The sequence below is a fragment of the Pipistrellus hanaki genome, assembly GCF_964339955.1.
Source record: "Pipistrellus hanaki genome assembly, chromosome: 3".
Lineage (NCBI taxonomy): Eukaryota > Metazoa > Chordata > Mammalia > Chiroptera > Vespertilionidae > Pipistrellus > Pipistrellus hanaki.
This window is the reverse complement of record NC_140505.1, coordinates 130,710,243-130,735,916: the sequence shown is the minus strand read 5'-3', so window position 1 is coordinate 130,735,916 and position 25,674 is coordinate 130,710,243. Positions and strand designations below refer to the sequence as shown.

At 41.3% G+C, this 25,674-nt stretch overlaps 1 long non-coding RNA gene across 1 annotated transcript; it reads right to left on the bottom strand.

Moving 5' to 3' along the window:
* On the bottom strand, nt 1-25,345 carry LOC311620382. Its single transcript, XR_014794685.1, has 3 exons — nt 25,312-25,345; nt 892-941; nt 1-65 (listed from the first exon to the last, which is right to left on the bottom strand). It is a non-coding gene; the product is annotated as an uncharacterized lncRNA (long non-coding RNA).
* Nucleotides 25,346-25,674: the final 329 nt, after the last annotated feature.

Below are 25,674 nucleotides of genomic sequence, written 5' to 3'. Positions count from 1 at the left end.
CCCATTGAAGTAAGAAGCTAGGGTAGGGAATATTTGCTTGAATGATAATGAAGTTATCAGAATTTCTAGTTTACAAAGGAAAAAAGAACAGATTTTAGGCAATATTAGTTATACTAGCATAGAAACTCAATTTTCAATCTTCCTGCCACCAAAGAAATCACTAAAGTATCCCCTTTTGCTATTGTATTTCCCAACTGGGGCCCAGATTTTATCTGTGTCAATGACACTCTAAATATAGGGCCTTTCAGTGACTAGAGCCATGCAGAGGCACAAGAAAACTTCAGGCTGGAACACCAAACCCTCCTCCCCGATCCACTCTTTGAAAGCACCCAAAGCATCTCAAAATGTAATGAGGGCAGCAGGAGGAAAAAAGTCTTCAAGTGAAAATTAATTTTAATCTACTTAATTAAATGCCTTTTAGCACTTTGTTGAGATAGATTATTTTGTTATAAAATCAAAAAGCAAGTGATTCTCTAATCTCGTTTTTGTTGCCAAGTTCCAGCTGACCTACTTTTAGTTGCCTTGCAAAATGTGGCCTCTGTACTTCCCCTCCTTCCTGTCCATGGCTCCTCCTGACCTCTGTGCTTCTTCTCCTTTCTGGTTCTTCTCAGTCTTTCACAGACTCCTTTTTCTCCTCCTACTCTTGGTGGGTAGGGAGGTGGGAGGGGAGAGTGTCTTGAAACTGGCCTTGACATTTTCTCCTCATGACTTCTCTTTCTAAAACACTGGCCTTCTTTCCCAGCATTCCCATTTCTGTGGGTAGTTCCTCTGCTCTTCCACTGTTCAGCAGCTAGAAGTCTTGGTGCTTGGTTGAGCCCTGCCTCACCATCTCATGTTAATGACCCCATCAAGGTCAGAAGAATGGACACAATTCTTGATTGTTTTACTTACCAGCTCTGTGCTCTTGGTTACCTCCTACTATCTCTGTGCCTCAAACTCATCTGAAAGACAATGAGAACAATACATTCTGACAGGGTCATTGCAAGAAGCAAATGAGGCAACTTCTGAAGAGGCATCTGGCAGGGTACCTGATACAACAAAACCAATTTGCTCTTAGTCTCACATTCTTTCGACATATTTATTTATTGAGTGCTTCCTATATGCCAGGCACTCTTTTGGTCCTGTGGATGCATCAGCAAGCAAGACAGTCAAAGATATCTGCTGTCCTAGAGCTAACATCTTAGTGGAAAAATTAGACAATGAACAAATAAATGTCAGATGGTGATAAGGTAAGGAAAAGCCAACCACGGTAGGGGAGATAGGAAGTACCAAGGCAGGGAAGGGGGACTATTTTCAGAAGGGTGGTCAAAGACGATGTCACTAATAAGGGGACATTTGAGCAGAGACCTACAGGAGGTAGAGGAATTAGCTCTGGGGATATTTAGGAGAGGACCAGGCCCAGGCAAGTCCCTGAGGCAGGAACAGATCTGGTGTGTCAGGAAGAGCAAGGATGGCAGCTTTGTGGAGTGGAGAGAACAAGTAGGCACACAGCACAGGATGAAGCCAGAGATAACGGGAGCCCAGCAGTGCAGCCCACACAGTGCAGCACAGTGAGGAGCTCACTTGTGCTCTGAGTGAGGTGGGAGCGATAGCACTGTATGCACAGAGGAGTAGCTGTGCTGAGATAAGACTGAAGGAGACAGGGCCAGAGCAGGAGAGGTTAGAGGGAGGTTGCAGTGATCCAAGCAAGAGATGCTGGTGTCCTGGACCATGGTGGCAGCAGTGGACACCATTCCTTTAAAGAATCTCGGATTTCCCATCACATTGCTGTCTCTCAGCTACAGCCCTGTCTGTGGCCTCTGCTGCCTCACATATGAATTATTGTAATACTCCCCCTCAGTGGTCTTTGTTGGACCTCCTATCTCTGTCTCTCCTTCTTTTACTTTAATCATATCACTTCCCTGCTCAGGAAAACACAACCATGCCCCACGAGTTATTCACCAAGTCCAAACTCTTTCCACTGGGTTCTATACATCCATCCAATGTTCTTTTCTACCTTAATCCAGTCCCTATTAGCGCCCCAAAAATTCAGTAACAACTCAGACAGTAACTGACTTCCTAAATGACCAAAATTTACTATCAACATGGCAGTTCAGAATTAATAGGAGAGTTCCTTTAATTGGATCTTACCACACCAGCTATCTATTATCTGACCAGATATCCATTACAACAGATAGTGCTGGCTGACATTGATTGTGTTAAGTGCCAGACATTAATCTAAGAACTTCACAAATGGTATCCCTTTTAATCCTTGCAGCACCCTTGTGAGGTGGATACAATTTTTGCCCCCAGTTTTTCAGGTGAGGAAACTGAGGAACAAGAAGATTAAATAAACTCCCCAACGTCACAAAGCCAATAAGAGGTGGTGAGGCAGGTGTGGAACTGAGACTTGAATACGGAAAGTCCAATTCCAGATTCAGCCTTTTTAACCATATTTATTGCCTCCCATACTCGGCCATTCTGTCTCAAATTTCTCAATGCAAATTGTTAAGTTGTTAGTGGTGTGTGCACTGCACAACTCTCATTACTGCCTCCATGCTTTTGTTAGCCTTTGGTCCTCCTCCTCCCCACCTCTCTGCCTTGCCAATCTCAAAGGAGTAACTAGACCTCGCTGTTATTCCAAAAACCTCTAAATAAAGCAGACCTTGCTGACCCTCTATTCTCCCAGCCATTTGAAATCTATTGCAAATCACCATATTTTGTTTATTTATTCCTGACTTCCTTTTTTCTTTCTTTTTTGTCTTTGCCCAACTATACTGCAAGTTGCTTATGTGGAACAACTATAAATTTATATCTTCACAATATGCAAAGCAACCCTAGGCTATTAACTTCAACAGACAACCCCCACCACCACCACCATCACCACCTTTCCCCGATTTATAAAAATCTTTATTCTTAGCTTTATTTGTTTCAGATATTTTTAAATTTAATATATATTATTTTATTGTTGATAGTATTATAGATGTCTCTCATTTCCCCTCCCTCCGCCCATTCGCTACCCTCCCACCCCACTTCACCCCAGGTCTTCACCATTTTAAAATAAAACTAAGCTACAATGAGTTTACAGCTGAATAGGTCCTAAGACACAGTGAAGACAGTGTTCAAAAATGCTTCTTGCCCAATTAGGAGGATTCAGAAAATGCTTCCTGAAACATCATCATCTATTATTTTAATGCTTCTTATATAAATGCTATCAAGGACACTATTTATACACAAATATATGATTTTCATGTCATTTCAGTATAAATTCATTGAGCACCTACTTTGTGCAGAATGCTGGGCCAAATGTTTGTTCCAAAAGGGAAAAAGACAGAATCCCTGCTGTTGGGGAGTTCCCAGTCCATGTTACCAGCTCCTAGTCTGTGTCACCATATGTCTTATGACATAAGGAACAGAAAAGCCATTCAAGTCTGCTTTAAGGGAAAAAGAATACGGTTATTTCCATCTGCGGTTGGGAATCTGCAGATGCAGAGGGCCGACTGTAGCTATCCCCAGGTTTTCCACTGTGCAGGGGGTTGGGGACCTCTAAGTCCCCATATTGTTCCACAGTCACCTATACAGAGATATTTCACAGAACTCAGCTGTAAAAAAGAATAGCAAATCCTGTGAGTGATTGCAATGAAAAAATGACCAAAGAAATTACTTTCTCCATCTTTCCCTCTCCCTATCCCCCACCCCCCCCTTTCCATTAAATCTACTTCCAGATTGTCTTCCTTCACTCTGCTTTCACATGACCCATCATGGCTTCCACAAATTTACCCTGAGCCTCTAAACACCTATAAGGTGATCTTCCAGGTCCAGCATCACTGTCTATTAACTAGACTTTCCATATTCTAATCCCAAGATCCAGCAAGAGAATCTAACAGGCCCACCATGTAATAGGTTCCCACTCCTAATCAAAACAGCTATGGCTTTGGAATGGGGAAAGAATGTACAAGGTCATATTGAATCGTATGTAAGGCTACAAGAGACCACTCTTCCTGAGGCCAAACTCAAAGATGCGGGGTGGTGTTTTCTGTAAAATATTGTATAATGACATACATGGTACCATGGTTTCTCTAGAGCACAGAAAACCTCAGGTTCACATATTTCAAGCTTCACAGATTCACAGGATTTTAGAAGTGTAAAATTCTAGGAATCATTTGACACTATTTTCACACTTCCGCTCACTGGAAACCAAAGAACAAGAGTAGTTAAGTATGAAGCTCAGGGCAGAATCCATATCCTCAGACTTTTAATTTACCAAACTAGCAAACTTTTAAGACCACCTTTGGCATATGAGCACCTAAGAGTAGTGTACACATCATTTCACCATGTGGGTTTTTTGTCTTTTTTAGCATAATTTCATTACCTACTAAGCACTTTAATATATATCATTCTATTTAGTTCTCAAAATAATCATAAAATGAATCATTAAATCTATTTAGTAGACAATAAGCTGAGATTTAACCAAGTCAAGAAATTTGCCTACATTTATAGTTAGTGCTGGGCAGAGCCAGGATTTAAACCCAGTCATTCTGACTCTAAACCCTTCTCTTTCTGCTATGCCATACTGCCTCCACTCCCCAGGAATAAGTTAGATGTCAATCAAAAAAAAAAGTGGGATTGGAAAAGCAGACTGACAAGTTCAAAGCTTCAAGGAGTTAACATGTACAATAGAGGAGTAGGGTGCTCAAACCATGGACACAATGTCCTTAATCCCTGACAACCGTGGCTTCCCTCACTCTCCTCCCTCAACACTCATGCCTCCAACAGAGCAGAAGAACAATATAAGCATTTTTCCAATGCACAGATCACTCCTATTTGCATGGAGGGGAAGCTGGTTCTCATATAAGATTGTTTTGCAGCAATGATTCATTCAATCAAAAGCATCACTGCTACCTTTGATATGGACACTATCATCAGCAGCCCCTTTGTGATCAATCTTGAAGTCAGGTATATTGTTTAGTCTGGTGAAATTCTTCGCAGTTCTCTAAACAACTTCAAATGCTTCTGAATAACTGGGCCCTGTGTTCTTAGAACCAAAAAGAGCAAGGCACAAAATGTTATTCTAAAATTCCGATCTGATTCCAAAGGGCTGTACTTCAAAGAACTATACATGTGTGCTTTCACTGCTATTGACATGTTTATTTGCCATGGTGGGGATTTATTATCCTATAAAATACAATGCTGGCTTTTTGAGGACTCTCCATACAGTTTTCCATAAGGACTGCACAAGTTTGCCTTCCCACCAACAATGCACAAGGGTTCCCTTTCTTCACAACCTCACCAACATATGTTATTTGTTGACTTTTTTAATACAAATAAATACTATGATAAATAATGCAAGAATAAATTCTGTTTCGCATACTCACTACTTTTACCTACCCATGTATATATACGTACACAATGGAATATTAATTACACAGCAATAAAAAAGAATAAAATTTTTGCCATTTGCAAAAATAGGTATGGATCTAGAGGTTATGCTGAGTAAAATAAGTCAGGCAGAGAAAGACAAATTCCACTTCTATGTGGAATCCTAAAACTAAATAAAACAAACAAAACAAAAACAAACTCATATAAACAGAGACTAAAGAGATGGGTACTAAAAGGCAGGGGTGGAGAGATGATTGAAACCCGGAAGGGAAATGTAGTCAATAATATTGTAAAAAGTTTACATGGTGGCAGATGAATACTAGAATTAGAGGGATGATCACAGTGTGGAGTATATAAATGTTTACTCACTATATTGTACACCTGAAATTAATATAACCAAAATAAGATCATGTACCAACTGTACTCAAAAAGAAAATAATATTTTTTAAAATCCAGTGCTAGGACTCCAAATCAATTTCATTGTCTGGTTTCAAGAAATCCTGATAAGGTTCTCTCAGCAACACAACTAGAAATAAGACGAGACGAAACCAGTTTGGCTCAGTGGATAGAGCGTCGGCCTGCAGACGGAAAGGTCCCAGGTTCGATTCCGGTCAAGGGCATATATCTTGGTTCAGGCACATCCCCAGTAGGGGGTGTGCAAGAAGCAGCTGATCAATGATTCTCCCTCATCGATGTTTCTATTGATAAGTCTCTATCCCTCTCTCATCCTCTCTGTAAAAAATCAATAAAATATATATTTTTTAAAAATAAGATGATCAACTGTCTCAGTTTGTCTGAACTGAAAGGATCCTAAGGATTCAAGATATTCTATTTTAAAACCAGGAAAGTCCCTGGCAAACCAGGACAAACTTTCCACCCTGATCCAGAGACTTTTTTTTAAAATGGTTGTTCTAACCAATGGACACAAAACTCTGGGGAGGGAGGGCATGTATGGGGGGGGGGGGGGTAATGGTAAATATGTACACAGATAATAATTTAATTAAAAAAATAAGGAAGCCGAAACCGGTTTGGCTCAGTGGTAGAGCATCGATCTGCGGACTGAAGGGTCCCGGGTTCGATTCTGGTCGGGGGCATGTACGTTACTTGCGGGCACATCCCCGGTGGGGGGTGTGCAGGAGGCAGCTGGTCAATGTTTCTCTCTCATCGACATTTCTAGCTCTCTATCTCTCTCCCTTCCCCTCTGTAAAAAAACAATAAAATATCCTTTAAAAAAATAAAATAAATAAGGAAAAAAATTATTGCTTTACTAAACTTTAAGGCAATACAGGGTGCTAATTGTCCTTTACTGTCTTTAAAGGGCATAATCTATATAAGTTTGCAGAAAACCTAAAGCATAAATGTATGACAACAAATACAATAGATCAAACAGTAATTCTTAAATTCCTCCCAATGCAGATGAAATACATCAAGCAAATGAAGAGCAAAACTGATATAAGTAACGATGATTTGGCTTAATATATAAAAGTCCAGCAGGGACTTTTATATAAGAATAAAAAAAAATTTTTTTTAATGAATCTTTAGCAGTCAATGCATTAGTCTTTGACTTGGTGCCATTAACAAACAGGACGTGCCAGACTTCACTGCTCTAATAGTGGGAGAAAGGGTACGTCAGTCCCATGCTTCTTGTTCAAACTCTTAACCTCTGCCTAAGTCTGGCAGCCCCAATAATGTGCACACTAATTACATCTTCAATAGTGGAAGAAGGAAGGGAGCCTACGAAGAGCCAAATCACTTTAGTCTTATCTGGGGAATATGAAGAGTTAAAGTTTTACCAATTGGTCTCTAAAAATTTCTTCAAGACTCAGTCCTACAGTGCTAATTGATTGATGTCATTTATAAGTAATCTAACAATGTTGTACTATTTATTTTAAAATGACAGATGTTGAAAATATAGAGCTATGCTAATCTATATCTAATGAAGAATATATTTGTGATTATAATATATTGTATACAATTTCAGGTCAGGATTGAGTTTTGATTTGTTCATTTTTCAAATAATCATTAGATAACTCATTTTAGTACTTTTAATGAAGTAAATTTAGGACAAGAGTAATTTTGAGCAGTTGATGGGGCTAGATTATGAATTTGTCATTCCACAAATATATGACCATTGCTGTACAGCTGGTAGGATACATAATGAAAAACAGAGAAATGGTGCTTGCCTTCCCTCATTGGTGTCCATTCTAATGAGAAGAATGACAATAAACAAGTAAACAAATAAAATAATGATTAATAAAAATTAATAGTAAATTTGCTTTCATTTTTCTTATCACTTTTTAGCTCTTTGAACCATTTACAACAGCCTATAAAATCTCAATATGTATTATCTAATAACAACTTTTTTCTCAATTCAGTCTTTGTTAGTTCATGCTTCATTAAAAAAAATCTTCATGAAGAAAAATGATTTGCCATTACATCATAATTTTTATTTTTTAACAAAGGAACTATATTATCCAATCTTAAGCTATTAAAAAAACTTTTTTACTGTTTTAATATTTTTAAAGCCCTGGAGATAATTTGAAACATCAAAATGCAAGCCCTGCCCTAGCCAGATGGATCAGTTGGTTGGAGCATCATCCTGACAATAAAAGGTTGCAGTTGGATCCCAAGTCAAGGAACATACCTAGATTTCAGGTTTGATCCATGGTCAGGGAGGCCACCAATCTCTCTCTCTCTTTCTCTTTCTCTCTCTCTCTCTCTCTCTCTCTCTCTCAAATAAATAAACATATCCTCAAATGAGGGGAGAAAAAATGGAGAACCAAGATGACTGTGTAGGTGAACACTGGTACTTGCTGCCTCCCACAACCACATCAAAATTACAACTAAAATACAGAACAAATATCATTCAGAACTACCTGAAATCTAGCTAAATGGAAATCCTACAACTAGAGAAGTAAAGAAGAAATACATCAAGACTGGTGGGAGAGGTGGAGGCTCAGAACAGGTTGGTCTGACTTCCAAGTGTGGTGTGTGTGTGTGTGTGTGTGTGTGTGTGTGTGTGTGTGTGTATGTATATATATATATATATATATATATATATATATATATATATATATATATATATATTTTTTTTTTTTTTAATTATGAGGTATATCTCCAATGCAGAGGCCTTCCATGAATTTCCATATCTGAGTTTCCATGAGCCTAACTCACACTGTTTGCTCAGCCCCTGTGAGTCCCTGAGACTTGGCCTATCCATTTTCAGGCCTGCCCATATGAATGGCCTGTACTGTCTCAGGCTTCAGATATTCCTAAAATCTCTCAAATAAGCAGGATCTGGTATCAGTGTGCCCATACCTCTCGATAAGAGTCCTAAGACCTAGCAGCAGTATGCCTTGCTTCACAACTTGGCCTTGCCTGGGCACTTCAAAGCCCAATACAAATAGCAAATAGCAGCCATCTGCAATTCCTCTGTAGCTTCTACCAGGTGGCCCCAGGCAATGGCTGACTTTGCACCTCCCTGGAGGCCCTAGAGCCAGTGCACCCAGTGGACCAGCTTCAGATCATACCAGAATACAACTCCACACATCCACAAGCAACACACTCAAGAGTCAGACTCAGTAAGCACCAAAGCTCCACTGAAGCAAGTCCTGCTCCACAGCGCTGTTTCCTGCACAGCAGCTCTCCCACTGAAGTCACAGCTGGTCCTCACAGACAATTGGCCTGGAGGTCAATTCCTCCCAGTGACACCAACAAAAATCAAGACTCAATTACAACCAAGTTATGCACACAGCCCAAATAGGGGCACACCTAGAGTGCCTAGCACAGGTGACTGGGCCCTATAGGACAACTACTACACAAAGCTACTCTACCAATTCTAGAAGACATAGCAGCTCTACATAATACATAGAAACAAACACAGGGAAGCAGCTAAAATGCAGAGATAAAGAAACATGTCACAAAAGAAAAAAGAAATCTCCAGAAAAAAAGAACTAAATGAAATGAAAGCAAGCAAACTACTAGCTACAGAGTTCAAAACAATGGTTATAAGGATGCTTAAGGATCTTAATAAGAGCTTTAAGGGACTTAGTAAGACTTAGAAGAATCTTAGTGAGAATTTCAAAGACATGAAAAAGGTTCAGTCAGAAATTTAGCATACACTAACTGAAATAAAGAATCATTAACAGGGATTTAACAGTAGAGAAGATGATTCCTAGAAACAAATCAATGATTTGGAATATGAGGAAGCAAAAAACACCCAATCAGAAGAGCAAAAAAGAAAAAACAATTCAAAAATATTATATGAAGACAGTGTAAGGAGCCTCTGGGACAACTTCAAGCATATCAACATTTGTATTACAGGAGTGCCAGAAGGAGAAGAGAGAGAGCAAGATATTAAAAACCTATTTGAAGAAATAATAAAAAGAAACTTCTACCTGATGAAAAAAATAGACTTATAAGTCCAGGAAGTACAGAGAGTCCCAAAGAGGAACCCAAGTAAGAGGAAACCAAAGAGGCCCACACCAAGATACATCATAATTAAAATTCCAAGGGCAAAAGACAAAGAGAGAATCTTGAAAGCAGCAAGAGAAAAGCAGTTAATTACCTACAAGGCAGTCAGCTGATTTCTCAACAGAAACTATGCAGGCCAGAAGGGAGTGGCAAGTGATGAAAAGCAGGGACCTTCAACCAAGATTAATGTACCCAGCAAAGCTATCATTTAGAATTGAAGGTCAGATAAAGAGCTTCACAGGCAAGAAAAAGCTAAAGGAGTTCATCACTACCAAACCAGTATTACATAAAATGTTGAAGGGTCTTCTTGAAGAAGAAAAAGGAGAAGGAAAAGGAGAAGGAGAGGGAGAGGGAGAGAGAGAGGGATAAGGAGAGGGAGAGGGAGAGGGAGAGGGAGAGGGAGAGGGAGAAGTAAAAAAAAAAATATGATCAATAAAATGGCAATAAATACATAGCTATCAGCAATTGAATCTAAATATCAAAATAAATGAGCAAAAATCTAATGAACAAAATAAACTAATGAATAAAATAGAACCAGAAGCATGGGAACATGGAACAGACTTATAAGTCTCAGAGGGAAGTGGGGAGGCAGGGTGGGAAGAGATTAACCAAAGATCTTATATGTATACTAGAGGCCTGGTACATGAAATTCATGCACTGGGGGGTCCCCCTCACCCCAGCCTGCCCCCTCTCATAGACTGGGAGCCCTCAGGGAATGTCCTACTGACAGTCTTGCCTCTCTCTGTGGGAGGTGACTGAGCTGATCAGGGGAAGACACCAGCCCCATCAGCCCATGCTGCTGCCACTGCCAGCCGCCACAGCCACCAAGGTGCTTTCATCAACATGGACTTCAGTCCTTTCACCACGAAAAATAAATGACAACTCTCTTTAGGCATTTTCAAGATATGTCTTTCATAGGATATGACATTTCTTTCTTTCTTTCTTTCTTTCTTTCTTTCTTCCTTCCTTTCTTTCTTCCTTTCTTTCTTTCTTTCTTTCTTTCTTTCTTTCTTTCTTTCTCCTCACCTGAGGATATTTTTCCATTGATTTTTAGAAAGTGTGGAAGAGAGAGGGAAAGATAGAGAAACATCAATGTGAGAGGAACACTTGGATTGGTTGCCTCCTGCATGAGCCCTGACCTGGGCCCTGGCCAGGGAGAAGCCTGCAATCTAGGTACATGCCCTTGATCAGAATCAAACCCGGAACCTGTGGTCTGCAGGCTGAGGCTCTATCCACTGACCCAAACCAGCTAGGGTAGGATATGACATTTTTTAGCCCTTCTAGCAGCTGGCCTTTGTTTTTTCCTCTAGGAGTGAGGTGGAAAAACCCTAGATAACTTTCTTGGATTCTTATTACCCAAGTTACCAAGAACACTGCAAGTGGTGTACCAGGAGCTTAGCCAATGAGCAGTCAGAAAAGGTGTTTCCTCTACAGTTCACGCACAGAGGCAGGACTGCTGGCGCACGGTGGCTGGTAAGCCCCCTGTATTCGGGCCTGTGCCATCCATGGCTTGCCTCACCTCACACACAGTCCCCTCCAACCCACCTGCACACAGTCTCCTCCTGAGAGGTCGTGATGTTACGGCATCCCAGACAATTTGCATATTACCTCTTTATATATATATGATATGATATGCATTAATTATAGACACAGAAAATAGGGTGGTGAAGGCCTGGGGTAGGGGTAGGAACTGGGTGGAGGAGGGCAATAGGGGGGGAAATGGGAGACATCTGTGATACTCTCAACAATAAGGATTAAAAACAAAACAAAACATCAAGGCTTTACGAATAAGCCAGAAGAGTGCATTTTCTCACCACTCATGAGACCTCCTCTCTTTTTATTAGATTAACACCTTTTCTTTCTGGTCTCTAAAAAAAAAATAAAATAATAAAGGGGAAAATCAGTGTTCCATTTCTATAAGTCTAGCCAGTGCCGGGATATAGGACAAGGGACACAGAAAATAAACAGCTGCATTAAGTATATAAAATGTCCCAATCAACTTCTCTAGAGAGAACAATCTTGGAATAGCTTCCTTCCCCTCCCCAGCCTCCATATATCTCTGTTTCCTTCCCTGCAGTGGCAGCTTTCCACCCAGCTTCTTAAGGGCACTGCTTGCTTCTGATGCAATCTCATTGTCATACTACATGGTCATGACATAATATAAAGTAAAGCTGCTCTCAGTCTATTATAGAGTGACACCTAGGCAGCTACTCATCTAAAAACAAACAAAAAACACTGTAGGTACACTCATTCCATCTTGGGTAATCTTGTTTAACAGCATTTCAGTGTATTGAAATGTCCTCCATCTATTGCATTGTTATTTAGATTTTTTTGTGAGTGTTATTTGTCTCTCATTCTAGGGCAGGGACTTCCTTCTATATAGGCACATGGAAAAAAATTAATGGATAGCCTTCTTGCCTATTAAGTATAAGTTAATCTTCCCATGGCTCATTTCAAATGTTGATTTAGTATGAATATTTTAATGTTATCATTACTAATAAGAATAAGAGCACTTTGCCGAAACCAATTTGGCTCAGTGGATAGAGCGTCGGCCTGCAGACTGAAAGGTCCCAGATTCAATTCTGGTCAAGGGCATGTACCTTGGTTGCGGGCATATCCCCTGTAGGGGGTGTGCAAGAGGCAACTGATCAATGATTCTTTCTCATCGCTGTTTCTAACTCTCTATCCCTCTTTCTTCCTCTCTGTAAAAAATCAATAAAATATATATATATATATATATATATATATATATATATATATATATATATATATATAAAGAATAAGAGCACTTTATTTATGAGATATTTACAATGTACCAGGTGCTCTTCCTTACATTGTAGGTCATGGTCACAAGAGCCTCCACATGAGATATTATCATCCCTCTTTCTGTAGTAGAAGAAACCGCCCAAGGTCACACAACTGGGCTTGTCTGCTGCTTTTGAAAGATCTGAAGGAAGTCAATCAAGATTTTTGTTCTTGCATAGGTTGGAGGCAATAAGGCAGGAAAGAGTGTGTGCCCTGGCTATTACATGAGACACATTATTGCACAAGGTTAAGAGATAAGCAACGTTTAAAACCTCTGTTTTCTGCAGGATATTTATGAGTCTGGAGGTGAGTCAAGAATAAAACAGTCAGTGGCAGAGTGCAAGAACTATAATCAACGCTATGGGACTCAGCAGGAACGGCTTAAACAGAGGAAAGAGAGTTCCAATTTGGGCTCACCCTTTCCAATGTAGGCAATAATCGAGCAACAAACTGACTGCCAACCACAGGTTTAAAGAATGCCATGACAGAACCAACCCTCCCTGGCAAACACAACCTCGTCCCAGACTGATTTTTAAATGCTACTGCTTTATTGGGTAGTATTATTAACTTGCTATTGTGGAATAAACCAGGGTTTCAGTCAGAGGAGGCCTGGGGGCGACTTAAGTATGGTTCTCCATTCTGTTCCTCTCTCCCATTCTCCTCATCACCACTGCCTGCAAAGCAGCCTGAAATAGTCCTATCTCCCATTGGTAGACTTAAACCCAGTCTACAATGTCCTTCCACATATCTTATGCCATTTAACCTTGAGAAATAAGTATTAGTAGCCCCATCTTAAATAGGAAGACAGTTAGGAAAGTTATGACCTATTTCAAATCATACTGTCAAGAAGGACCAGAATCAGAACTGGATCCAAGTTTCCTGGGACTTCTAATTTAGAAGGAGACAAATTAAAGGCTCACCAAAGAAAAGACCCATGCCATTATCATTTTCTCTAATATCTCAGACTTCAGGATAAACATTAACAATAATTTACTGGGTTTAATGGTGTCCTATCACTAACTCTATAGACCTCCAACAAAAATATATCTCAGTCCCCTAGTACTATCTATCCCTTCAATATCTTTTTTAAAATATATTTTTATTGATTGCTGAGAGGAAGAGAGAGAGAGAGAGAGGTAGGAACATCAATGATGAGAGAGAATCATTGATCGGCGACCTCCTGCACACCCCACACTGGGGATTGAGCCTGCAACCTGGACATATACCCTGACTGGGAATCAAATAATGACCTCCTAGTCAATGCTCAACCACTGAGCCACGCCAGCTGGATTCCTTTTAATATTTTGTAGTTTAATTTCATTCATGAGAGTTTATGGAGAACATTGCCCTTCATCAGTTTTTGCTCCCCATCCCCCAGCAATGTTTATAGATAACACACATGAGATTTAGTAAATGTTAGGTGTGTACATGAGAGAGAAAAATCCCCCTACATATACAGTGTAGCCTGGAATTAATTTTCATTGTTTTGTTATGAACTTATCAGGAAGATAGCTTTTATAAAGTACATGCAAACATTGAGTTCTCTTAGTCTCTAACCCATGGGTGATAGTACTCATTCTCAATGAATGCATCTGCTGGTCACTAGAAGTGAAAAGAAAGAGAAGAATTTGAAATTACTGCAAGTACTATTTAGGCTAATAATTAGTATATAATTCAAGAAGCAATTATGCAGTTTATGGATTTTGTTTTCCTACACTACTTCCCTCTTTTAGCCTACTTGACATCTTCACCATTTTTTATCATCTCCTACAGAGAGTGTTAAAAAAACAACAGTGGATATGAGATTCAAAATAAAATTTTACTAAATGATTATTAAGCACCTACTGTGTGACAGACACTTGTGTAGGTAAGAGAGTCCTAAATGAATACAATATGGATTCTATATGGGTTGTTATGATAAACTCTGCATTAAAGGTATGTATAAAATATTACAAAACCCTGGTAAAAAGCAGTTAACCTGGAAAGAAAGAGAAGAGGTAAAAGCAACACGAGTGAGGGGAAGAGATGACAGTTCTACTAGAACTTGAAGAAGTTGAAGTCCAAGAGGAAACAGAGTAGGAATGAGGAGAAAACAGGAGGAACAGGGGATAGCAGGAGTGGAGGCAGTCTGTTTAAAAGTATGCATGTGCTCTGAGAACAGGGAGTGCTCTGGTGTGGCCCTAATGAATAGAAATGAATAGTGAGGGATGACACTGGGTGATTTCATGAAGAGCTAAGTGGGTGGTAATATATAGCCTGGTTTGCCTGAGTCTGTCCCAATTTATGGTTACTACTACCCTGTTTCCCCGAAAATAAGACAGTGTCTTAAATTAATTTTTGCTCCCAAAGATGCACTAGGTCTTATTTTCAGGGGATGTCTTATTTTTCCATGAAAAAGAATACAGTACATATTTATTGTTAAATGAAAATAAAGGAAATTTGTTATCTGTATACGGTATGGTAATACGATAGTTGTCAACACAAACCAGACAAACTGTGAATCCTACCGTATCAAGAATTTACTCATTTATTCAATGACAATCATGTCATCATCTTCTGGAACATCATCATAACAATCCAATTCCTGAATTTCCTGGTGAATTTCTTGTGACTCCATTTCTTTCAGAATCAGTGGACCAAATCTCTCATGTTTTAAGGCCCCTGGGGGGGGGGGGGGGGTATTTTCGGGAGGAAACCTGTAAGTAGGTCTTATTTTCAGAGGATGTTTTATTTTCAGGGAAACATGGTAGAGGCTCAGTGTACAAAATTCATGCACAGGGGTGTGTGTCCCTCAGCCCAGCCTCCACCCTCCCACAATCCAGGACTGCTGGCTCCCAACCACTTGCCTCGCCTGCCTGCCTTCCTGATTGCCCCTAACTTCTTTTGCCTGCCAGCGTGATTGATGCTTAACTTCTCCCCTGCCAGCCCAATTGCCCCCTACTGCCCTCCCCTGCAGGCCTGGTGCCTCCCAACTGCCCTCCCCTGGTGGCCATCTTATGTCCACATGGGGGCAGCCATCTTGTGTGTTGGAGTGACAGTCAATTTGCATATTACTCTTTTATTAGATAGGCTATTGATATTATTATTATAGTTTGGGTAATAGGTTATATAGCAATGTATATCAATCTAAGGCTCATGTCATCACTTTCTCCACCTTCATCCATATAGACTACTAAATTAAATTGAGAATATGTGAGTTCAAACCCCCATATCACTACTGAAGGATCCTATAAATGTGGCATATGACTTAGTCATTTTACTGCAAGTAACTGAATCCCACCTAACAATAGCTTTAAAAATTGTTTCTTTTTCTCAGATAACTGGGAGAACAGAGTAGGCAGTTGCTGGGGATGGTTTAGCTGTTCAATAGTGCCACTGAGATCCCAGGCTCTTTCTACCTCTCAGCTCTGCCTTTCTTAGCACTTTGGTTCCTCACTTTGTGTTTCCAAGGTGACTGCTGCAGCTCCATCATCTTTACACCAAGGCAGCTTCCTTCAGCACATTTAAACCTAAGGCCGAAAGAAGTGGAGGCAGGCTGACAGCTTTACTACAGCCATGTGTCCATTTCTTCAAGAAAGAAAAAATTCTTCTCAGAAGCCCCCGGCAGACTTCTGTATACATCCCATTAGCTAGAACTGGATCACAAAGCCGCCAAAGCAGTGATGGAGGCTGGGAAAGTGAGTGTTTAGTTGCATAAACTGACGCCCTCTAAGCAAAAGTGAGTTCTGTTAGCAAACCAGAGGAGGAAAGAATGAATATTAGCTATTCAACTGCCCCAACTGGGACAACTGACTTCAGAATATTGATAGGAGGGTTAAAATGTTTTAGAACTGCCCTGGCTGGTTTGGCTCAGTAGATAAAGCACCGACCTGGGGACTGTAGGGGTCCTGGGTTTGGTTCCAGTAAGGGGCATGCAGGAGGTAGCAGATCAATCATTCTCTCTCATCATTGATATTTCTATTGCTGTCTCTCCCTCTCTCTTCCTCTCTGAAATAAAATAAATAAATAAATAAATAAATACATACATACATACATACATACATACATACATATTAAAGGGTATATAACTATTTGCAAATAAAATTTTTCAAAAGCGTTTTAGAACCGGCAGGCAATACAGCTCCCAGAAACTCAATTGCTCTCTTCCTAAACCCATCTTGAGGCACTTTCAGGGTGGACCCACCATACAATTTTCTTCCCATGGACAATGATGTAGGGGCCAGAATTCGGAAATCATTGGCAGCTATGTAATTGTACATTATTAGAGATAAGAGAGGTGAGTGGCATGGCATATAGACTTAAAATAAAAAATAAAAAGGAGCTAGAATATATGATATCCCCATTCCTAGCACTCACTGCAACCCTCCCCACCCTACCGATTTCTGTCCCTCCCCAAACACACCAAGGCCTCTAAAATGAGCTTAGTAAAAGAGAAAGATGGGAACAAAATCAAAGAGAGCTTCCAAGTTCTTTCGTAATGTGGGCAACATCTCCTTAGCCGTGCTGTACGTTTCCACTTTTCAATAATAAATATGTATTACCTTCATCATCAGGGAGAAGAAAAAGGACAGAATATTACAAAACTGGGCAGCAAAGGAGTAACTGGCATTAGTTCCTCTTCATGTCTGGCCTGAGGTCAAGGCAATTCTCCACTCACCCGCCGTAGGCTTGAATTTTTGCCCCAAAGTGTGAAATATCATTGCCTTTCCCCTTCATTGCTTCGGTTGATGATAAACTCTGGGCTAGCCGTTACATGACTGACCTGGGTGATTTCACGCTGCTCGCCTGGCTCAGGTGACAAGCTGGACTGTGTGTGTAAGCAGCTTCTGGAGAGACCACACAGCAGAGCTGCTACCGATGACTTATGCTTTTGTGTTGTTCTCATTCGATCTTTGCATGTTTTTCTGTTTTTGTTTTTGTTTTGTTTTTTTCTTGGAGAAGACAAGGGTGTCTCATTGAAGCTTCATGGAAATGACTGAATTTTAATGGAATCTAATTGGCTCCCATGGTTATCTCGAAGGGGCTGTGGTCATAAAAGTTAATTAAATTAGAATCATTTGCATATTCAAGTCCATTCCCGTCCCTCGCTTTAAAACCAGAGAAAGAGAAAAGTGTCCCTCTTTACTGATAAGACGCACAGCGGTGTCCAGATCGCTCCCTTTTTATGCTGGGAAATTAGTCAGAGGAACAGGTTATTTTTCTAACCCTCTCGGCCTAGCTTGCCTTCCCCACGTTTTTCAGGTGGACGTCAATCCAAGAGTTAAATTGGTGTGCACTGCAGTTCTCACTTTGAAATATGGAACCAGTTCTTTATAGGGAGAGCTTTGCGGTGTTCAAAGACTGAGGTCATTTTCTAAACAAAAGGTGACTTCAGAATGTTCAGTAGAAAGGAAACTGGGCAATGTTTACAGCCCCAGGACTGGCTACGTGCGTTTCCCGTGTGTGTGCGCTTGTGTGGGTATTGGCCACAACAGCATCTAGAGTTTGATTATGGGTCAGAGGATTGGAGCGACTGGACCCCAAGAGGCTGTCTAGTCCACCCCCTACCTGTGGTAAGCCTAAAATAACCAGCTGAAATGGAACTCTGGCCTGATTTCTGAAGCCTCTAGGGAAGGCGTCCTCGGTACTCCGACCCATTTTTAACAATCCTCAGCATCAAAACAGAAAGCATTCCCTTGTGTCAAACCTATACGCCTCTGCTGATTGATGTAGGCTTCCTTCTCACCTGCACGCACTGCAGGTGTGGGTGCCCAGCTTGCTCCCTCCACTCCACCTGTGCATTTCCTTAGGGGATCAGCTAGTGCCTGGGTCAGTCTCTTTGGATTAAAGGCAGTGTCTGCCCTACTTCCGCTGGCCACTCTTGCTTGTTAATACACATAAAGGTATATCGTTACCTTCTTTATCCCCCTTATGAGGAGACAGGGTTGATTTTAATTATTTTTATTTCTTTATTGAACATAAATATGCCAGACCTCATGCCAAGTTTTTGGGTAACAATGGTGGACAGGATAGGCCAAGACCCTGGCCTCATTCATGGAACTGAGGCATAATACAAGTAAATTACAAGTGGAATGAGGTACAAAGAAGTATAGAAATCATCCAGGCTGAGCTAACACAGACTGGGAGAGTGGAAGGCTTTCCAGATGAAGGACTGTTTCACCTGGAACCTGAAGGGAGAATAGGAATGATCAACGCGAGGAAGGATATTCATGGCAGAGAGAACTGCATATGCAAAGGCCCTCACAAAGGAAGAGTGTGGCCTGTCTGAGGAGTGGAGATTGACATTCAGACAGCAGGACGGAAGCTTGGAATTGTCAGATATCACTTACTGTCTGCACTGGCTCAGCTGTGAGAATATGATGATAGGACTGGAATCCAATGCCCTAGCCTTCAGTTGGACAATATGAGAACTCTGAGCAACTGGATTATTAGAGACAAGGATCAGGGTTCCAGAAAAAAAGAAAAAAAGAAAAAAAAGAAAAAGAAAAAGTGGGAGGAAAAGGCCACATGTGAGCACCCAGAGGCCTTGATTGCTCTAGAGGCCGCCCGGAGTCAGCATGGCGGAGCACAATAGGTGTGGTCTGGTCCCCAGGGGATGCTATACAGTCCTGGGTAAGTCACGCTTTCAGGTTCCCCCCACCACACCCCCGTGCCCACTTTGTAAAATGAAGGATTTAGATATGGGCCCTCCTAACTCATGTTCAGAAACCATTTAGCAACAATACTCCGTGTATAGTCCGGTTCGTAAGTGGGTCACATTATTTCTGAGCTAGCCTACATTCGGGAGTGGGAGGAGGGGTTACTCAGACACAGCCACTAGGCTATTCTCCAGTTCCCTTTCCTTGTATTTTGTTATGGTGGAGCAACATATATAACACACAACTTACCATTTGGACCACTTTTAAGTGTACAATTCAGTGGCATTAATTACATTCACAATGCCTTGCAGTCAACACCACTATTTTCAAACTTTTTTCACTCTAATTCACTATGTTTTTTTCACAGTGAGGTTAAATTTTTTTTTCTAACTTAATGAGATATAGTTGACATATTAAAGGTGTACAAAATAATGATTTTGTGAATATACATATTATATTTATACTAGTATACATACATATACGTGTGTATACAGTATATTCACTTTTAAATGAGTCTGGACACGTTGTACAAATGTCCTCACATCCCGTGAACCAGTCGATCATGTCTCCTGACTTGGGCCTTGCGAGACCAGGAATTGCTCTTAAAGCAAACGATGCTTCTTACTCTGAGTATAAAAGCAGGCACAACGGGTAAAAATAAACTGTTGAGTAAATTGCTATGTAGTCAAATCTTCTTCTCCCCCTCCTTCTAGAAAAGTTACCCTTTTCAAGATCATAATGATTAATACCCAAAATTCACGGAGCCCTATATGCGTGCCTCCCACTAAGTGAATTGCTTTGCACACATCATTTGATAGGTGGATACTTTTATTCCTAGTTTTTTCAAATAAAAAATTGGGCTATGGTTGGAACCAGACTTTCAGCCCAAATCAGTCTGCTCTAAAATTCATCTCACTCCTCTGTACCTAGCTGTTTTCCCAAAAACAGCTACACCGAGACCAGAACAGCGGGTTTTGAAAAATGAAAGAAACCAAAGGAAGACAAATTTTTAATTACGTTCCCACTATTCACCCTAATGCATATTTGTGATTGGTTTTTGCCACATTCTCTCTAGCCCACTTTTTAAGGATAGCATGTGGCTCAATTACTTAATTAAGAAAATCCTTAGGGCATTGGGGTGCTTAGCAGCCCACGGGAGGACTGAGTTCCCCCCGCACCTCAGGTGGTAACAGGAGGCCAGGAAATATGAGGCCAGGTGAACTGCCCGCCCTCCAAGAAGCCATTGCTGTGAGTCTTCACGAACAGAAAATAAACCTTGCGACAAGGGAATTGTCAGGTAGATTAATGTGAGGAGTTCAGGATTTGTTTCCTTTTTCCCCTCAACAGGTGTGCTGTGAGAATTCAAAGCAGATGGCAGGAGAATTGGTTAAAAAATAGTCTGATAATAGCTAGTTGATGCTTGCATAATTAGGAGAGCATTGTTGGTTATATAGTATAAGGGGACTGTAGAAAAAAGCTGAAAAGAAATAAGAGCGGTGGTGGGAGCAAACATACTAACACCATGATCTTTAAGGCTCAGAATGAAACCACACGTCATATCATAAAGTAAAAAAAGAAATATAGGATTCCAAAGTATGAAGATTTGTAAATAAAAATGTTTGTCAGGCATTATCATCTTGGGCCCTCTATGGTTAACCTCTCCAGCCTCTTCCCTCTGCCACCACAAAAAACAACTCCCTAAAAAACTGTTTGAACTTATGTCCTTCGTTCTCATGTTCTCTCACGCCTTCTCCCAGGCCCTTATTTCCCATCTCTCGCACCTCAGACTGGGTAGGGTCTCCCACGTACACGTCCCACCAATTCTGTGCTAACCTTATTATCTTTGTGAATATTGTTTAACATCCGCTTTTCTGCTAGAAGATCAGCTCCCTAAGGGCAGGGTCCATGTCTGCTTTGTTTATTGCTGTATTGCCAACCCTCATACAGTTATGAGTAAATGAATGAATGTTGGTGGCCATCTAGATTGCAAGCTGCTTTCTGACATGTAAAGCAAACAATTGCTTCTTTGGTTCATGCATTGCTCAGGGATCAACCAGAGAAGCAGGACCAGTGGGAGGTTTTATAATCTATCTGGTTATTTATTACAAGGAATTGTCTTACACATTTATAGGAGCCGGCTAAGCAGGGCTGATAGCCACAGGGCAGGCAGTCAGGAGAAGGAGGTCATAAGCAGGCTGGGACCCCACAAGGATGAATTTGGTGGTAAGGGTATGCTGCAGGAGCCTGGGCTCTCAGTTCTGGAGCTGAATACACACACTTGGCCCAAGAATGAGTAAAATAGAAGGAAGATCCAATTGGAGAGGAAAACAATTATAGGAGCAACTGCTGCTTGGTACCAATGAGGCAAAACAGTAGGTAGGTTAACAACATGAGTGAAGGCTCTAAGCCCTCTTTGTAAAAGCTTTGCACTGATTAAGTCTCCTAGAATGATCTCCCTTTTGATTACTCTAAAGGCAATGGATTAGGGACTTTAATTACATCTGCAAGATTCCTTCACAGAAGCACCTAGGACAGTGCTTGGCTAAATAATTGGAAGAAAGGGTGCTTGTGTGTGGGTGCTACACTCTTGTAGCCTACCATGGCCACTTTCTAGTAACACACTAGAAAGGGAATACAGGGGTGTGTGGTTCAGCCTAGTCAAGTGGGCACAACACAAAGCCATCACAGGTCACGTCATGGGACAACTATCTCCTAGACCTCCCGTTTGACCCTAAATGAAATAAATTAGTAACAGAAACTAGTTGTATTCAGAACGGAGTGGGGCCACTTACTAGTACAAGTAGTGAGGTCAGCTGCATAGGCAGGTCACTGCATGGGCGAAGGAAAGGGACACGTATGATAGGAACGCAGAGCTGACAACCGTGGAGAAGCACGTTTCCCGGAAAGAGAGGAGCTCGAAGATGGTTGGATGATAAGCATATATTCCAATCAAAAGCTGGGGGATCCCCATTCCAGGCTTCCCAGCTGGACTATAGGTGTTTGTTGATGAATGTTTATTGAATGAGTCAGTCAGTAAACAAATGAATGAATGCCTCCCTCTAACTCAGCTGTTAGGAAGAGCTTAGGGCTCTTCCCTTTGGCAGTCATCACAGAAGTGCCAGCGACCAAAATGAAGTTCAGTCCTTTGTGACTTCTGATGGGGGCAAGAACCATAAAAGGCAGGAACCTTATGTCACCTCCTCAGAGAGCTGAGACAGAGGAACGGGGTCCGATCCACGTCCGTCCTACAGGATGACGAAGTGCAGGTTGTGAGGACACTACGGAAGGCAGCCCAGTGGCCGGGTCTACAGGAGGAAATATGGCATCCACACTGAACGGGGCGGCGGGAGAAAGCTGGAGGTCCGACTGCTCGGGTGGGCTCGCCCCAGCAAGGTGCTCTCACTAGCCGGAAGCTGGACAATGACCCCAAAAAAGCCTGGGAGATAAAGCCAAACCTCTCCAAGTAGGAAAGGAAAAGGGCAAATGCAAAGGAAAAAACTATTGAGAAGATGCAGGAGTAAAATAATCTTATATACAATTTTTATTAAAAACTTAAAATTTTTTAAAAAGAAAGAATATGGACAATAGGGTGGTGAAGAACTGGGCGAGGGGGGTTTGGGGTTGGGCTGAAGGGGGCAGAGGGGGAAATGCGAAACATCTGTAACACTGTCAACAATAAAAATAAAATAAATGGGAAAAAAGGAAAGGCTTAGGGACCTATGCTAAATTCTGGGGGTCTAGTGGTAAATAAGCTACATCCTCATCATCTGGAGGATCCCTACGGATGGAAGAGATGGAAAATATACAAGGGTCAAACAGCTCAGGCTACAAGCCAAGGGTTCTCTGAAAAAAGACACACTGACTGGCAGAACAAATGGGTTGACCTCAGTCCCTTAGTGTGTACCAGCCACTTCCTTGTTGCCACACACAGGACACAATAGGCTTTGTGCAGCTTCCAACACAAAATTAAGAGCCAGAGTTGAATGTATATTTGACAGCGACAATTTGGTGATTACAGAACTCTAACTATGGTATATCATTTTTTTATACCAAAAAATTATCATTATTTTAGCTTTTAATTATAGTTGGCATACATTATTATATTAATTTCAGGTGGGTGTACACCCCAGTGATCAGACATAGCATAACTTACAAAGTGATCATGCCGATAAATCTCGTACCCGTCTGACACATCCATGGTTATTAGAATATTATTGACTATATTCCCTATGCTGTACTTCACATCTAACTATGGCATATCTTGAATAATCAATGATTGAATCATGTGCCTTTATGCTTAGCCTATATCAAATGCCTGAGGAAAAGGTTAAAAACACACACACACACACACACACACACACACACAACCAAACACCTCAGAATTTGCTCACAGGCGTAGAGTGATTGAGTTATGCTGTGAGTTATGGCAAATCCACTGCAGTGCTAAAAATAGATGAAGGGCAGCTCAGTAACCCTGGGGAATTTTATCTGCCTCGTTCATGCATCCAGAGATGCTGCTTTCATAGAGCCAAAATAAGCACCAGCACAAACCAAAGGGCACTGAGGAGATGGATAAAAGGTCAAACAGAAACCAACGAAAACCAGCGAGCGGTCAACAGCAAAGATCAAGACTGGTCCCTGTGCAAAGATCTAAACGAGAATTGGGCCCGTGAAGATGATACATTATGTTGAACTTTCTGATAGCTTCTAAGAGGCAAATTTAGAAATCACTTTCCCCAGAAAGCAGTAGCCTCCAGCTGTTCTCTCTGCACATCCGGGCATAGACGCTCATCACAGTCTCTCAGGATTTACACTGTGCACTGGCAGAGCACACTCATCATTCCTCCTGGAGACGCTGGCTCCTGCCTGACCTCCAGGCAGAAGACCAGAAAACCAATTAAGAACCATTTTTAAATATAAAGCAGGCAACTCACAGATAAGGAAAAACACCCAGAAAGTTCCAGGAGTTCCCCTTGGCCAAGTTCACCACCAAGTTATTTTATGATGCAAGAGGTTTTTAAAGGAAGTCATTGTCTTAAGGTTCCAGGAAAGGTCTGTTCCTGGTCTCCAACTGCCAGTGGAAATCGTCTCGGGTTAGCAGGAGGTACCTCTGAGAGGCTAGAATTCAGTTCTCGATCAAGGGTGTCGGTGTTTTAAAACATTCTAACAAACTCAACAGCACCATCTGTAAGGACTGCATAATTTGCAAAATTTCTTGCTAAATCAGCTGGCCAACTCAGAGCCAACTGCTTTGGCTTCTTTACAACACCATCCTGCAGCCGGGAAGTGTTTTAAGTGGATAATGAGTAGTCTCTTCTCTCAATGACTAGATTCAAATAACTTCCACTGCCTAAACTATGCAAAGTTCCCAGAGGCTGCCTTAGGAACCCCTGCCCCTCAAGGTAGAGCTTTAACCTTCATGAGCGATGGGGGCTGGGGAGTGGGGGTGGGCGGCCGGGGAGAGGGGAATATTAGATCCCCCTTCTCCAGCATATTTAAGAAAGCAAAGCCTTCCCAGCCCACACATACACACTCACTCACTTACACAGAAACACTCACACACACACACACACACACACACACACACACACACACACACGGCTCCCTCTAACATATGCAAGGTTTATATCCTGCATCCAAGAATGGTGGCCAAGTTTTTCCTTTATTCCGTTACCATCAAATTATTTGGGGACTCAAAATGACTTTTTCTTCTGACTGAGAAAAAACACATAGAAAATATTTCTCTGCATTTTCCCCCTGGAAAAAAAAAATCATTATCCATGGAAAATGCTTGCATGCGCTTTCTCTCTCTCTCTCTCTCTCTCTCTCTCTCTCTCTCTCTCTCTCTCTCTCTCTCTCTCTCTCTCTCTCTCTCAGAAAAGCAGGTGGAAGTTCCTTCTGTGTTATATACTCTTTATGTCTAACCTCAGCCTCCATTACCTCCCTCTCTATAATTTAAGGTCTCAACAAACATGCAATAAATGCTCCCTTGTCTAGTTTATTGAGGGAGTTTTACCAAGTTACTTCTGAATCTTACCACTCACGTGTGGCCCACAGAAACCGTGTCTTGATCCTGTCAGAAATGCAGACTCTCAGGCCCTGTCCCAGACTCCTAAATCAGCACCTGTCCTTTAATAAGATTTCCAGGAGATTTAAAGCACATTAAAGTCAGAGAAGCACTTTTATAATACACTCTGGTCCTTACACTGTTACTTTTAGTCTAGTCATTCCTTCACTCCTCAAAGATCATATCTTGCCATTGGGGACATTTTTCTGGAGGCCAGCCGGTTTGGGGCACTAGCTAAGTGCCAGGAGCAGAGAGCACATAGTAAATGTGATGAGAGTCACACGGCGAGAAGAGGGTGGATCTAGGTTAGAACTCAGTCTGACTTAGAGGCCC